Raw genomic sequence first — 13440 nt, 5'->3', positions numbered from 1 at the left:
ACACAGAAACAAAAAGGACTCAGGAACATGAAGGAACACGGAGGAACATGGAGGAACATGAAGGAACACAGAGGAACATGGAGGAACACGGAGGAACATGGAGGAACATGAAGGAACACGGAGGAACATGGAGGAACACGGAGGAACATGGAGGAACATGGAGGAACACGGAGGAACATGGAGGAACATGAAGGAACACGGAGGAACATGGAGGAACACGGAGGAACACGGAGGAACATGGAGGAACACGGAGGAACATGGAGGAACATGAAGGAACACGGAGGAACATGGAGGAACATGAAGGAACACGGAATGGAACCAATGACAGAATGGATGCTCGAGCTTGGCGCCACGACACACCATAACACACCAAGACGCACCACGAAACACCACAACACACCACAAAACACCACGAAACACCACAACACACCACAAAACACCACAAAACACCACGAAACACCACAACACACCACAACACACCACAAAACACCACAACACACCACGAAACACCACAACACACCACGAAACACCACGAAACACCACAACACACCACGAAACACCACAACACACCACGAAACACCACAACACACCACGAAACACCACAACACACCACGAAACACCACGAAACACCACAACACACCACAACACACCACGAAACACCACAACACACCACGAAACACCACAACACACCACGAAACACCACGACGCACCACGACGCACCACGACGCACCACGACGCACCACGACGCACCACGAAACACCACAACACACCACAACACACCACAACACACCACGAAACACCACGAAACACCCCGACACACCACGACACACCACGAAACACCACAACACACCACGAAACACCACAACACACCACGAAACACCACGACACACCCCCGACACACCACGATACACCACGAAACACCAGGAAACATTACGAAACACCAGGAAACATCACGAAACACCACCAAACATCACGAAACACCAGGAAACACCAGGAAACACCACCAAACATCACGAAACACCAGGAAACACCAGGAAACACCACCAAACATCACGAAACACCACGATACACCAGGAAACATCACGAAACACCACCAAACATCACGAAACACCACGATACACCAGGAAACATCACGAAACACCAGGAAACATCACGAAACACCAGGAAACACCAGGAAACACCAGGAAACATCACGAAACACCACCAAACATCACGAAACACCAGGAAACACCAGGAAACATAACAAAACACCACCAAACATCACGAAACACCACAACACACCAGGAAACACCACAACACACCAGAGGGGTATTCCAGAAAGACGGTTTAAGAAATCCTAAACTAAATCCTGAATTCTGACTTGAGTGAGCTAGACACGGCATAGCGGGAATTTTCGGTTCCAGAACAACTAATTCAGATTTCAGTGATCGGGCTTGATCAACTCCGGATAGGTTGAGACTGAACTATGCGCGTTCACGGTGAAGTTATAAAGCCATCCTCAATCGAGGACTGAAAACAGGATTAATCATGGATTCAGAGGCGACAAGCAGAGCAGAGCGTCATATTTCACTCCAGCTGAACAAGAAATATTAATGACAGCTTGTAGTGAATTTCAGCAAAAAAATAAAATAAATACACATCAGCAACACTTGTGAGACTTGGCATGGCAAAACATTGTAGATAGAGTTAATGCGTGAGTTAACTATCAAGTTTAATGCTTGTTTTAGTCATTCAACATTTAACAGACCTCTGTAAACTAATGTTTAATTAATAGGAAGGATGCAACATAGGCTATTGCCTGAATTGTACACTCTTAATTATTTTTTTACATTTAATTTAGGTGTAGCCTAATCCAGGCGGCATGAAATGCACTTGGCAACAAATTTAAAAAAAGTATAAGAACATAATTCAAACTCGTAGGAGCCGGCCCTATCTTTGAACAGTGGTAGATAACTGATGGCATGAAGGAGCACATCAGAGCCAACTACTACGCCCAGGACACACGTGCCAACATAAAGGGTAGGTTTATCACATTCATAATTAATATTTATCTCTTATCTCTATCTACAATGTTATACAGAAAGCTTCCAGTAGCGAATAAACGAAGGGCGATGCATAACATGTGTACAGAGGTCAGAAGAAGGCTAGATAAATTGACTCTTCTGAAAAACGGTAACACTCACGATGATATGCTACAGGTGGGTGTGACAAAATATATCACAGTCTCTTTCGAAGTAAAAAGCCCTGCAAATAATTTGAGCTTCCACGTCAACGGGATCTTCAAGACAGGTTTAAAGCCATTTTCCAGAAAAGTTGAACAAACTGACTTGTGTGATGCTTAAATGCTGCAGGCTCAGTTGGGTTTAACTCAAGTAAGCCTCAAATAAACCTGCCACAGAGCAGGTTAGCTTGAGAACAGAAGTTGCCATAGTAACTGATCTAGATTTACTTTGATCTCAGTTTTTGGAACAGAAAATCCTGGATTTCTGTGAATTCTGAGTTAACAGATCTGGATAATTTGCCAATCCTGCTTTCTGGAAAACCCCCCAGAAACACCACAACACACCAGGAAACACCACGACACACCAGGAAACACCACGACACACCAGGAAACACCACGACACACCAGGAAACATCACGACACACCAGGAAACATCACGACACACCAGGAAACATCACGACACACCAGGAAACACCACGACACACCAGGAAACACCACGACACACCAGGAAACATCACGACACACCAGGAAACATCACGACACACCAGGAAACACCACGACACACCAGGAAACATCACGACACACCAGGAAACACCACGACACACCAGGAAACATCACGACACACCAGGAAACACCACGACACACCAGGAAACATCACAACACACCAGGAAACATCACGACACACCAGGAAACACCACGACACACCAGGAAACATCACAACACACCAGGAAACACCACGACACACCAGGAAACATCACGACACACCAGGAAACACCACGACACACCAGGAAACATCACAACACACCAGGAAACATCACGACACATCAGGAAACACCACAACACACCAGGGGCCTATACTACGAAGCAAGTTCAACAACGTCAGGGTATGTTTGAGTTAGCCGGCTTCACTAAACCTAACATTGGGGATCCAGATAACCGGTCTCACGTAGCTGGTTATCAACTGGCTCTGTCAACCCAGGATTTACCTATCAGCTATGAGCACATTCACATGAAAGAGGCGGGGTTTGTAACAAATAGCCAATCACATGCAACATGGACAGATCCAGATCAGACAATTCGGATAAGATAAGATGAAACTACTGATCCCCGTGGGGAAATTAGATAGTTGTGCAGCAAAAGTAATATGATTCAGTTGGGAAAAGGACATAGAATATAAGCACAAAACTATAAAAATAAGTAATAGCCTAAAAATAGGCGAAAATAATAAAATAGGCTAATCAAACAATAAAAGCCATAAACAATAGACCTAATTATAGGATGATATAAGCCCTAATATTTCCTGCTGACATTTTCAACATGGGTATCGGAAAGAAATGGATAGCTACTAACATTGGGTTCTTCTCTCAAGAAGAACAAAGTCTTATAATGAATAACTGTCAGCATTACAAAACATAACCGCGAAAAGTAAAAGTTGTTTCTGCTTCCAAGGCTAGAGAGGATTACTGGAGGAACTGCCCCGTCATTAGGACACAGTGGGCATATTTTCATTGATAAAATAGTTCGTGGACACATTGAGGCTGTAAAAAGATTTTCTATTCATAAAGTCGGCCTCATGTTCTTCAGGGCTGCGGTAATGGAATATGAATAGCCGACATTGAACCAAACACTGTTGGGAATCCAATTAAATGAAGTCAGCGCAATTGATATATGCAACAGTAACTTTAATCCATTAATAATATGGTCAATTAAGTAGCCTACCTGCTATATCTCCGATATAATAAGTTATCATGGAAAACAACGTGATTCTACTGGTCTGTAAACACGTCGCCCTGAACAGCACTTCTTACTGTCTGTTCATTCAAAAATAACAGGTTTCAGTTTTTTATTGGGATTTTCATTTGTATATTTGTCCATATCGGGATCCTGTAGGAATGGTGACTCCCTGTTTCCAGAGAGCTGATTGGTCAGAAGGCCTTTCATACGTTTTGATCCGATACCCCGAACTGAAGCTGCTCCGGAGCAGGTTAGCCTGCAGCATAAGTTACCATGCTGATCTACCCCGGTTAAAAGTGAACCACCTTCGTGAGACCGAAAAGCCAGGGTTAAACCTGAAGTTACCTCGCTAACCCCAAATCCTGCTTCGTAGTATAGGCCCCAGGAAACACCAGGAAACACCACAACACACCAGGAAGCACCACAACACACCAGGAAACACCACAACACACCAGGAAACACCACAACACACCACAACACACCACGAAACACACCAGGAAACACCACAACACACCAGGAAACACCACAACACACCAGGAAACACCACAACACACCAGGAAACACACCAGGAAACACCACAACACACCAGGAAACACCACAACACACCACGAAACACACCAGGAAACACCACAACACACCAGGAAACACCAGGAAACACCACAACACACCAGGAAGCACCACAACACACCACGAAACACACCAGGAAACACCACAACACACCACGAAACACCACAACACACCACGAAACACACCAGGAAACACCACAACACACCAGGAAACACCACAACACACCACAACACACCACGAAACACCACAACACACCACGAAACACCACAACACACCACAACACACCAGGAAACACCACAACACACCACGAAACACCACAACACACCACGAAACACACCAGGAAACACCACAACACACCAGGAAACATCACGAAACACCACAACACACCAGGAAGCACCACAACACACCAGGAAACACCACAACACACCAGGAAACATCACGAAACACCACAACACACCAGGAAGCACCACAACACACCAGGAAACACCACAACACACCACAACACACCACAACACACCACAAAACACACCAGGAAACACCACAACACACCAGGAAACACACCAGGAAACACCACAACACACCAGGAAACACCACAACACACCAGGAAACACACCAGGAAACACCACAACACACCAGGAAACACCACAACACACCACAACACACCACGAAACACACCAGGAAACACCACAGGAAACACCACAACACACCAGGAAACACCACAACACACCAGGAAACACACCAGGAAACACCACGACACACCAGGAAACATCACGACACACCAGGAAACATCACGACACACCAGGAAACACCACGACACACCAGGAAGCACCACGACACACCAGGAAACACCACGACACACCAGGAAGCACCACGACACACCAGGAAACACCACGACACACCAGGAAGCACCACGACACACCAGGAAACATCACGACACACCAGGAAGCACCACGACACACCAGGAAGCACCACGACACACCAGGAAACACCACGACACACCAGGAAACATCACGACACACCAGGAAACACCACGACACACCAGGAAGCACCACGACACACCAGGAAACACCACGACACACCAGGAAGCACCACGACACACCAGGAAACACCACAACACACCACAACACACCAGGAAACACCACGACACACCAGGAAGCACCACGACACACCAGGAAGCACCACGACACACCAGGAAACACCACGACACACCAGGAAGCACCACGACACACCAGGAAACACCACAACACACCACAACACACCAGGAAACACCACGACACACCAGGAAGCACCACGACACTTCACGAAACAAAAATCAGGCTGTCTGCAGGTTTCAGAGATGAAGTTCAGACTTTTTTTGTCCGTTTGTGTGACAAATGTGAAAAAGGTCCCGGGTCAGATTCGAACCCGGACGTTGGGTCACACGGGACGGACCCAAACACACGGAGTCCAGACTAAACATTATTTTAATGCTGCTTCTCTCAAATTCAAATTTAAATTGACATCTGCTTCAGTGTCGGGACAGAAAGGATAAAGTCAAATAAATAATGCAAACTAGGTAAACAATTCTACAGTTTCTGCACATAACAATACTCTCTCTGTCTCTCTCTCTTTCTATCTCTATCTCTCTCTCATAAAATGTGAAAATGCTAAAAAAAATCCTTAAAATAACATAACTTCATCTTTGATTTCTGAGTGAACCTCTTTTCTCTTCTTCATTCTTTTCTTTTTCATCCTTTCCTCCTCTCCTCAGTAACAACAGTTTGACACCAACATGCTCTGTTTCTATCTGTTGTTATGAGGATCACACACACACACACACACACACACACACACACACACTGTGGTCTGTTCTGTGTGTTTCACTATAAAATATTCATCAGTCTTCACCTCCATCTTAATCTTTCATAACACCGAGCAGAAAACACAAAACTCCTCCTCTCCTTCTCTTCTCTTCTTCTCTGCTCATGTTCTCCCCCCCCCCCCCCCCCCCCCCCCCCCCCCATCCTCCTCCTCCTCCTCCACATATCGTCCTTTTATTAAATATCAGATATCGTCACCTCTGATATGATGGAGCTTCCTCCTGACCACAGATACAGACACAGAACCTGACATTTGAGTTTCTTTGCACATTTAATGTATTCATGTAATTATTAGTGTGTGTGTGTGTGTGTGTGTGTGTGTGTGTGTGTGTTGGAGGTGGGGGTGGAGGAGGGGGGGTCACCCTGCCTTAAAGAGGGAAAGTATATTTTCCCACTGAAGACCAACACAGGTCAGAACATCAACATACATCTGTAGATCAGTGAACTTCAACACATCTGTTGTCAGGCTGCTGTGACCTCTGACCTCTGACCTCTGACCTCCTCACTATCAGTTGATTGTAATGTTGGTGATCTACAGGGACTGAATGTCAACCCCCTCAAAACTAAAGAAGAAGAAGAAGATCTAGGAAGTGAAGAGTCACAGAACTGAGTAAAATATAACAGAGTGCAGATCTTACCTGTTCTGCTGGAGTGAAGAACCGCAGAACCGCAGAACCGCAGAACGACTCCGACTTCTGAAACTTGTCTGTTCAGGATTTGGTTTGTTTGTTTTTAAACCCGTTATTTATCCAGAAGCAGCCTGAGCTCCATCCTGCTTCACATTCACACAGTTCAGTCTTTTGTCTTTTCACAGTTTGAGTCTCCAGAAACAACTGAGGAAATAAAACACTGCTGAAATACAGTAAAAAATAGCAGTAAATGATGTAAAAAACTTGAGGCTTCCTCCTTTCAGTGTCTAACAAACAGTGAAACCTTGCTCCTTTTTTTTTTCCTTCTCTTTAAAAAGTCACATGACTTCCTGCTGCCCTGGAAGCTCTCGCTGCGTTCAGGTGCTGCTGGGAAAGTCCGACATCCGGACGCTGCAGGTCGGCTGCTGGCAGCGCTGCTTTCATGTGACAATTTGGTCTGAAAAATCAAAGCTGGAAGAGAAACGATAAACAAACATGGCCGTCCTGCAGCTTAACGAGCTTCTTTAACAAACTTTAAATAAATGTCAGGTATGATGGTTCGTCTGGTGAACTACAAACCTGTAATTAAAGGATCAGTTCAGTGATTTAGTTCCTCTATATAACTCCTCTCCTCCTCCTGTAGCTGTTGGACCCTCAGACAGGATTGTCTCCAGTCAGCTGTCAGTTGAAACTAAATTGCTGCTAAAAATTAATTCAACTTTTTACTCAGCAAAGTAACAATACTTCTACTTGAGAATGATGTTTTACACTGTAAAAACTGACAGACTTGTTCAGTTCTCCATCAGCTTATTTTAGGTTTTTCTAGTGAAATCATCTCACTGCTCTGGCAAATAATTCTACCGGTTTCAACAATTTTTTTTCCAGGAGAATGTAACTTGTTTCAGGACATTTTCTTGGTAAAAGTGAAATTGTCTTGGAGAAAGTTTCTTGTTTCCAGATTTTCTTCATTGTTTTATGATGATTTCTTGACAGAAGTCATATTGGCATGAATCAAGTGAAATTTACAGAAAGCAGCAGATTATCTGTCAGAGCAGAGAGAGAATCTGACTGAAAATATCAAGAAAGAAGCTGAAAGGTCTGAAGAGAGAAACTCACTGGACAGACTGTCAGTTTTTGCAGTTTTGTTCTCTTTCCCCCGGCTGCTGCTTACAGGTCAAAACAAGGAGACATTCTGGCTCCTGATTGGCCGAGACAGACATGTTTCCTGCTGCCTCGTTTCACCTCGACTCTCTCCCTCTCCTTCTTTCAGTCTCTCTCTCTCTCTCTCTCTCTCTATCTGCTTCAGTGTCTCATTCTCCAAGTTAAATGATAAGAGTTGGACTGGTTTTATTTTCTGTCTGTTTGCAGGATTATTAAAAAAGTTATCGATGGATTTGTACAAAAATTTGTGGAAAGTTTGATAACTGATGAACTTTTCACACCGATTGGCCAGAGGGGGCGTGGCTTCTCTTAAAAAGGCAAGTAATATACGAACAGATTCATGTAACACCATGAAATTCTGTGGCCAATCAGCAGACAGAAGGAGAGACGAACCCTCCGTTATTGGACCAATCAGACAACATGGAGGCACGGGAGAGCTCATCTCATGTTTAGACAGAACCGACCTGCTGACTTCTCCAAACCTCATCTCATGTCCCATTCAGGTCCAGTCAGGAAAATGTGAAACAAGTTGGTAATGAGACACGGAAGAAATGATTAACTTCTGGTGAAAATCCGACATGTGGAACTGGAATATCTTGACAGCTGCAGTGTTGGAGGAGGAATGAACCTGCTGAGGAAATCCACTTTATCATTGTGTTCTTCTTCTTCTTCTTTCTCTCATTTCAACTCATAAAAAACGCTTAAAAATCTCCTGATAATCCTCGTTTCCCCCGTCTGAAACCTTCTGACCTGCTTCCACTTCACATTAAACTCTGTGAGGAGAAATACTTTCCCCTTTATATGCAGAAACACACACAGACACACTTCAGTCTCCGGACAATAGTCATATTTCACCTCATCATAGTTACAATAATCAGCATCATGATCATCGGTCTCATAAATAGATCAGTTGATTCTTCATACAGTTAAAGTCATATCACAGCGTATATACAGGATTAAACATTACAAACAGAACAGAGTCGCTTTAGTCAAGTGACGTAATAGTGTGACATCATCATATCACTGCAAAGACACCCAGCAAATAGCCCGGCCCCGGCCCTTCAGTCTGGTACTGGGTCTTACCGGGTCAGATCAGTTCACTTGTTTTCAACGTAACTCGACTGGTTACTGGATTTTTTTTGTATAAATCAAGAGACATTTTCTTTCAACAAGTCACCAGTCTCACTCTCAGATTGTATGACTTGTTTCTAGACATTTTTCTCACTTGATTTCAGAAAACATTTTCCCTCTCAGCACCAGACTGAAGCACTTTCTGGCACGGATGTTTCTGCAGCGTTCAAAGGAAAATAAAGCAGAGATATACAGGCAGTTACAACATAAAACAGAAGTCCTGCTACAGGCAGGAAGTCCAGGATGTAGCCACGGCCCAGTCAGCAGAAGCAGCCTATAACAGGCGTCTAATCCAGGATGTAGCCGGGGGCCTTGTTGCAAAAAACCAAAGTCCAGGAGAGTAATCAAAGCCAAAAAACAGCAGTTACAAATGTTTTTCTTTGCGCCATTTCCTGTCCGAGGTTGAACTTCGCCAAACGTTCCAAACTGAGCAGATTTACAGTCAGTTATGATAAAAGATAAGTTGTATAGTCCAGGATGTAGCCAGGGCCGACAGATCAGACAAAAACATTAAAAGAAGAAACAACCGAGTCGTAGAAAAGCAGCCAAAGCAAACAGTTGGTTACAATTTCACTGCTTTCCGTTGCGCCATTTGGAGTCCCCAGTTACATTAAACCAGATGGATGAGGAGGGAAGGAGAACAGGTACAGATGGGAGCTCAGGTAAAACTCAAAGCGACAGAGAAACTGAAGCAGAAATACGGTCAGTTACAATATAAGACACACGTCTGTTTCAGCTCCTGTAATCCAGGACATAGCCATGGCCCTGCAGATAAAAGCTGAATATGAGAAAGCAAACAAAGCAGAGAGACACAATCAGTCGCTTTTCCATGAGCCGTTTTGCATCCCAGTTTGAACTGAATCAAATGGTTGCGAGGAGAGACGACAAAGAGCCACAGATGGGAGCTGTGATCTCAAAAGTCACGGTTCCAGACAGCAACCAAAACAAAAATACAGTCAGTTACGAGGTTTGTTACAGCCATGTAGTCCAGGACATAGCCAGGCCGAAGAGCCATTTAGTGTCCCTGTCTGAATTAAACAACATAATTACAAAGAAAGAAAGCAAACACTGATGGGAGCCGTAACAGAAAGCGACCGAAGCAGAGAGACGCCCAGCTGCTTTTCCTTGAGCCATTTTGCCTCCCAGGGTGAATGAAACCAAATAAATATGAGGAAGGACTCTGAGCAGCTCTGCATCCCAGAGAGCAACAACAGAAATACAAAGACACAGGAGGTTACATTGTAAGACAGAAGTCTGTTAGTCCAGGACATAGCCAGGGCCCAACAGACACGATACCAAAAAAACAAGCAAACTGAATCACAGACAGAAACCAAAGCAGATGTACAGATATACAGTCAGTTACAATGATACAATGGAGCATGTGGTCCAGGACATAGCCAGGGCCGACAAACACACTTTGATAAAGCAATTTAAAGTGACTGAAGGTAACTAGCAGAGCGGTTCAGTCAGTTAAAATATTACAGGGACCAAGCTGACTTCCTGGCGGCCATGTTGGAGGTCCTCAGCTCTGTGAACAGCTCACTTTGTTTCTGTCTGTTTCTGACTGAACTGATCATTTCATCACTGATCCATCTGATTGATTTAGTGTTTAGATAATGTCAGCTTGTTAGCTAGCTAACCATAGTATCTGGTCAGCTAACATCACTGTCTTGTTGTTAACACATCTGATTAGCACACTAGCTAACGTAGCTAGTAGCGGCTAGCGTTAGCGTGTTCACATTAACATCAGCGTGTTTGCCGGCTAGTTAGCTAGCTAACAGTTTGTTCAGGTTAACTGAGCTGACTCTTCTCAAGCTACAACTCAGAGTGTTTTGGAGTAGAGACTAGGGCTAAAGACAAGACAGTTTACTGTGTCACAGTAACCAAATCCACCTTATCACACTATTCACTTTTAGTCAGTGAGAACGTCTGCTTCTCTTTACCTTGTACCTCTACCATGTAATAAGGGAAATCAATAAGGGATATTGGCTTTTTAAGTGTCTCAGAGTAAATGTCCCTAATATTTTGTCCTGGTTGGTAGCACATTGGTGATGAAACTGTGAAGCCTCTACTAAACTAATGATGGTTTTACTGGAAATCCAGTTTGGGAGCCAGTGCTCCAACAGACAGGCATGTAGTCCAGGACATAGCCAGGTCCCAACAGACAGACATACAGTAGAATTATAACTTATTCAAAGCAACCAAAGCAGATTTCCAGTTATAATTACGATATAAAACAGAAGTCTCACACAGGCAGGTGATCCAGGATGTAGCCAGACCCCAAATGACAGAATGGCCTGAAGACAGCAAACAAAGCAGATGTGCAGTTACACAATTATAAAGTAAAACATCTGTTTAGGCAGGTAACCCAGAACATAGCCAGATCCCAACAGAGAAAACAGATTACAGTAAAATTACAGCGCATAGAAACCAGTAAAAGCAGTTATTCAGTCGGTTACAATAGAAATCATAAATCTATTACAGGCATGTGTTCCAGAACATAGCCAAGACCCAACTGGCAGACATACAATCAAACTCTTGGGTCATAGAAACCAATGAAAGCAGAGATTTACAGTCAGTTACAATGGAAACCATAAGTCTGTTATAAGCATGTGTGTTCCAGGACATAGCCAGGACCTGACAGATAGGAGAACTGAGTGGTACAGTCTAATTACCGTACATTCAACAGCAACACAGATGAGTGGAGCCCAATTAGTCATTTTCTCGATCTTTCCATTCCCTCTGTTATTTTCCTTCTTTCCATCTCTTAAATACTTTCCTTCGTTCTCTTCATCCTGTTATTGAGAGATGGTGATGGATAGTTTCCAGCATTTAGTCGTAGCCCAGCAGGTGGACTTGAGCGGTGCGATGGTGAAGCCTCCAGGACGTAGTCGGAGCCCTCAGCTGGTCTTGGGTCATGGAAGAGGAAAAGGGACCGGAAAGATGAGGATCCAGGCGATAGTCTTATCCCGACCCGGCCGCGCTGCCACCAGGACTGCTGTCTTTACTGAGACGGACTAATTCCTGGGACAAAACCTCCAAGTCCTACAGAGAGAGAGAGAGAGAGATTTATCTTTCGTTATTATAGATCTTGGTGATGATGCGCTGTGGGACTGTACATGTTTCAGTCCGTCTTCCTGCACTCTGTGACCTCAACAACTTCTGTGAAATGAGCTAAAAATAGATTTTGACCTTTGACCTCAGCAGTTTACTGGAGAAACAACTGGAAGTCTTTATCATCAACAAGGTTTTTTTTAGGTTTTTTTTTACAAGCAAGGAATACAAAGGAGAAGATTACTTTTGTGACCCCACTGCTGCTGTCCAACTGCACACACACACACACACACACACACACTCTGCCCTAACACACACACACACACACACACACACACACACACACACACACACACGCTGCCCTAACACACATACACACACACACGTAATGCATTTCTTCAGAGGAGGAGAAGTAGTTTTCTGGCTGAAGACAAGTTTCTCCTAATCTCTCCTCTGTCAAGGTTATTGCACTGTGTGTGTGTGTGTGTGTGTGTGTGTTAGGGCAGAGTGTGTGTGTGTGTGTGTGTGTGTGTAACCTGGACCTCCCCCAGGGCGTTCTGTCCTCCCACACACTCCTCAAAACACAACTACACCCCCTGCAAGGAATTAACCGCCTTACACACACACACTGCCCTAACACACACACACACACACACACACACACACACACATACAGTCTTAGTAGCCAGGTGAAAGATGACAGGTGAGTTTGAAGTGTGTGTGTGTGTGTGTGTGTGTGTGTGTGTGTGTGTGTGTGTGTGTGTAGCGTACAGTAATCTCATCAACCACACATCACTGCACACACACGGCTGCAGCATGCTTAGAGCAGCGTTCTATTCCTGCTCATCGTCATGGGAACAGTTACCACCGCCCACCACTTGGCAACGCTTCACACACACACACACACACACACACAGACACACACACACACACATACACTTGAAGACTAAATTAAAGTTAGAATCAGATCTTCCAGTCGTCCAACATGTTTCAGTCGATTTAAAGCTGCACTCTGCCCCAAATGGCAGCGAGGGGTAACGGCCTGAACAATCTCAACTTCATTACCCAGAATTCCTGTGCGATG

The sequence above is a fragment of the Centroberyx gerrardi genome, chromosome 14 (assembly GCF_048128805.1).
Source record: "Centroberyx gerrardi isolate f3 chromosome 14, fCenGer3.hap1.cur.20231027, whole genome shotgun sequence".
Taxonomy (NCBI): Eukaryota; Metazoa; Chordata; class Actinopteri; order Beryciformes; family Berycidae; genus Centroberyx; species Centroberyx gerrardi.
Note: the sequence above shows the minus strand (reverse complement) of the source record.